Raw genomic sequence first — 5,000 nt, 5'->3', positions numbered from 1 at the left:
ACTGGACGCTGCTCACCTACACTGCACGCTGCTCACCTACACTGGACGCTGCTCACCTACACTGGACGCTGCGACGCTGCTCACCTTCAGTGGACGCTGCTCACCTACACTGGACGCTGCTCACCTAATGTGGACGCTGCTCACCTACACTGGACGCTGCTCACCTACACTGGACGCTGTTCACCTACACTGGACGCTGCTCACCTACACTGGGCGCTGCTCACCTACTGTGGACACTGCTCACCTACTGTGGACGCTGCTCACCTACACTGGACGCTGTTCACCTACACTGGACGCTGCTCACCTACACTGGGCGCTGCTCACCTACACTGGGCGCTGCTCACCTACAGTGGACGCTGCTCATCTACAGTGGACGCTGCTCATCTACAGTGGACGCTGCTCACCTACAGTGGAGGCTGCTCACCTACAGTGGACGCTGCTCATCTACAGTGGACGCTGCTCACCTACAGTGGACGCTGCTCACCTACAGTGGACGCTGCTCACCTGCAGTAGACGCTGCTCACCTACAGTGGACGCTGCTCACCTGCAGTGGACGCTGCTCTCCTACAGTGGACGCTGCTCACCTACTGTGGACGCTGCTCACCTACAGTGGACGCTGCTCACCTACAGTGGACGCTGCTCACCTACAGTGGGCGCTGCTCACCTGCAGTGGACGCTACTCACCTACAGTGGACGCTGCTCACCTACAGTGAACGCTGCTCACCTACAGTGGACGCTGCTCACCTACAGTGGAGGCTGCTCGCCTACAGTGGACGCTGCTCACATACATTGGACGCTGCTCATCTACAGTGGATGCTGCTCACCTACAGTGGACGCTGCTCACCTACAGTGGACGCTGTTCATCTACAGTGGACGCTGCTCACCTACAGTGGACGCTGCTCACCTACAGTGGACGCTGCTCACCTACAGTGGACGCTGCTCACCTACAGTGGACGCTGTTCATCTACAGTAAACGCTGCTCATTTACAGTGGACGCTGCTCACCTACAGTGGACGCTGCTCACCTACAGTGGACGCTGCTCACCTACAGTGGACGCTGCTCACCTACAGTGGACGCTGCTCACCTACAGTGGACGCTGCTCACCTACACTGGACGCTGCTCACCTACAGTGGACGCTGCTCATCTACAGTGGACGCTGCTCATCTACAGTGGACGCTGCTCACCTACAGTGGAGGCTGCTCACCTACAGTGGACGCTGCTCTTCTACAGTGGACGCTGCTCATCTACAGTGGACGCTGCTCACCTACAGTGGACGCTGCTCATCTACAGTGGACGCTGCTCATCTACAGTGGACGCTGCTCACCTACAGTGGACGCTGCTCACCTACAGTGGACGCTGGTCACCTACAGTGGACGCTGCTCACCTACAGTGGACGCCGCTCATCTACAGTGGACGCTGCTCATCTACAGTGGACGCTGCTCACCTACAGTGGACGCTGCTCATCTACAGTGGACGCTGCTCATCTACAGTGGACGCTATTCACCTACAGTGGACGCTGATCATCTACAGTGGACGCTGTTCACCTACAGTGGACGCTGATCATCTACAGTGGACGCTGCTCACCTACAGTGGACGCTGCTCACCTACAGTGGAGGCTGCTCACCTACAGTGCACGCTGCTCACCTACAGTGGACGCTGCTCACCTACAGTGTACGCTGCTCATCTACAGTGGACGCTGCTCACCTACAGTGAACGCTGCTCACCTACAGTGGACGCTGCTCACCTACAGTGGACGCTGCTCACCTACAGTGGACGCTGCTCACCTACAGTGGACGCTGCTCACCTACGGTGGACGCTGCTCACCTAGAGTGGAGGCTGCTCACCTACAGTGTACGCTGCTCACCTACAGTGGACGCTGCTCACCTACAGTGGACGCTGCTCACCTAGAGTGGACGCTGCTCACCTAGAGTGGACGCTGCTCACCTACAGTGGACGCTGCTCACCTACAGTGGACGCTGCTCACCTACGGTGGACGCTGCTCACCTAGATTGGACGCTGCTCACCTACAGTGGACGCTGCTCACCTACGGTGGACACTGCTCACCTAGAGTGGACGCTGCTCACCTACAGTGGACGCTGCTCACCTACAGTGGACGCTGCTCACCTACAGTGGACGCTGCTCACCTACGGTGGACACTGCTCACCTAGAGTGGACGCTGCTTACCTACAGTGGACGCTGCTCACCTACAGTGGACGCTGCTCACCTACAGTGGACGCTGCTCACCTACGGTGGACGCTGCTCACCTAGAGTGGACGCTGCTCACCTACAGTGGACGCTGCTCACCTACGGTGGGCGCTGCTCACCTAGAGTGGACGCTGCTCACCTACAGTGGACGCTGCTCACCTACAGTGGACGCTGCTCACCTACAGTGGACGCTGCTCACCTACGGTGGACGCTGCTCACCTAGAGTGGACGCTGCTCACCTACAGTGGACGCTGCTCACCTACAGTGGACGCTGCTCACCTACAGTGGACGCTGCTCACCTACAGTGGACGCTGCTCACCTACAGTGGACGCTGCTCACCTACAGTGGACGCTGCTCACCTACAGTGGACGCTGCTCACCTACAGTGGACGCTGCTCACCTACAGTGGACGCTGCTCACCTACAGTGGACGCTGCTCACCTACAGTGGAGGCTGCTCACCTACAGTGGACGCTGCTCACCTACAGTGGACGCTGCTCACCTACAGTGGACGCTGCTCACCTACGGTGGACGCTGCTCACCTAGAGTGGAGGCTGCTCACCTACAGTGTACGCTGCTCACCTACAGTGGACGCTGCTCACCTAGAGTGGACGCTGCTCACCTAGAGTGGACGCTGCTCACCTAGAGTGGACGCTGCTCACCTAGAGTGGACGCTGCTCACCTACAGTGGACGCTGCTCACCTACGGTGGACGCTGCTTACCTAGATTGGACGCTGCTCACCTACAGTGGACGCTGCTCACCTACGGTGGACACTGCTCACTTAGAGTGGACGCTGCTCACCTACAGTGAACGCTGCTCACCTACAGTGGACGCTGCTCACCTACAGTGGACGCTGCTCACCTACGGTGGACACTGCTCACCTAGAGTGGACGCTGCTCACCTACAGTGGACGCTGCTCACCTACAGTGGACGCTGCTCACCTACAGTGGACGCTGCTCACCTACGGTGGACGCTGCTCACCTAGAGTGGACGCTGCTCACCTACAGTGGACGCTGCTCACCTACGGTGGGCGCTGCTCACCTACAGTGGACGCTGCTCACTTACGGTGGACGCTGCTCACCTAGAGTGGACGCTGCTCACCTACAGTGGACGCTGCTTACCTACAGTGGACGCTGCTCACCTACAGTGGACGCTGCTCACCTACAGTGGACGCTGCTCACCTACAGTGGACGCTGCTCACCTACAGTGGACGCTGCTCACCTACAGTGGACGCTGCTCACCTACAGTGGACGCTGCTCACCTACAGTGGACGCTGCTCACCTACAGTGGACGCTGCTCACCTACAGTGGAGGCTGCTCACCTACAGTGGACGCTGCTCACCTACAGTGGACGCTGCTCACCTACAGTGGACGCTGCTCACCTACAGTGGAGGCTGCTCACCTACAGTGGAGGCTGCTCACCTACAGTGGACGCTGCTCACCTACAGTGGACGCTGCTCACCTACAGTGGACGCTGCTCACCTACAGTGGAGGCTGCTCACTTACAGTGGACGCTGCTCACCTACGGTGGACGCTGCTCACCTACAGTGGACGCTGCTCATCTACAGTGGACGCTGCTCACCTACAGTGGACGCTGCTCACCTACAGTGGACGCTGGTCACTATGCAATTATTCACTGTTTTAGGGTCATATAAGCCAGAAGATATCACACTGTAACAGAGTTCACTGTATCACAAGCAACAGCTGGATAATTAAGCAACTGGGGAGGAAGAAGAAAATAATAATTACAAAAATATGAGAAATTGTTAAAAGACTGTTAACCAGCTTAACTGTTAACAACTTTAACTGTTAACAACCTTAACTGTTAACAACTTTAACCATTAACAACCTTAACTGTTAACAACTTTAACTGTTAACAACCTTAACTGTTAACAACCTCAATTCTTAACAACCCTGACTTTTAACAACCTTGACTGTTAATTGTTAACATCAACCGTTAACTGTTAAAACAACATGGGCTGTTAACTGCTAACACCATGGACTGGTAACTACTAACAACACTGACTGTTAACTGTTAACATTAATAACATGAAAATTAACTCGGTTTCCGTCTCTCAGTTTGAGAAATTTCAAAATTTCTACCATTTTTTTTATTTTGGTCAGAGAAAATTTGACTTTACTAAATAATGTCAACATTGTTGTTCTCTTTCATTATTGCTTTCCAATAAACGATAAATGACGACGAAATAATGAAAAAAACCAATATAAAAAACGAGGCCTTTGATCCGGCCAGGTTAAGAGAGATGCCGTCCAGTGAGCTACATATACTGCTAATTAAACCTATTCTGAGTGAGTTATGTTGTTAGTGAGTTATGTTGTTAGTGAGTTATGTTGTTAGTGAGTTACGTTGTTAGTGAGTTATGTTGCTAGTGAGTTATGTTGTTAGTGAGTCATGTTGTTAGTGAGCGAGTTATGTTGTTAGTGAGTTATGTTGTTAGTGAGTTATGTTGTTAGTGAGTTACGTTGTTAGTGAGTTATGTTGCTAGTGAGTTATGTTGTTAGTGAGTCATGTTGTTAGTGAGCGAGTTATGTTGTTAGTGAGTTATGTTGTTAGTGAGTTATGTTGTTAGTGAGTTATGTTGTTAGTGAGTTATGTTGTTAGTGAGTTATGTTGTTAGTGAGTTATGTTGTTAGTGAGTTATGTTGTTAGTGAGTTATGTTGTTAGTGAGTTATGTTGTTAGTGAGTTATGTTGTTAGTGAGTTATGTTGCTAGTGACTTATGTTGTTAGTGAGTCATGTTGCTAGTGAGTTATGTTGTTAGTGAGTTATGTTGTTA

Source organism: Cherax quadricarinatus, chromosome 59 (genome assembly GCF_038502225.1).
Source record: "Cherax quadricarinatus isolate ZL_2023a chromosome 59, ASM3850222v1, whole genome shotgun sequence".
Taxonomy (NCBI): domain Eukaryota; kingdom Metazoa; phylum Arthropoda; class Malacostraca; order Decapoda; family Parastacidae; genus Cherax; species Cherax quadricarinatus.
This window is presented reverse-complemented; position numbering follows the sequence as displayed.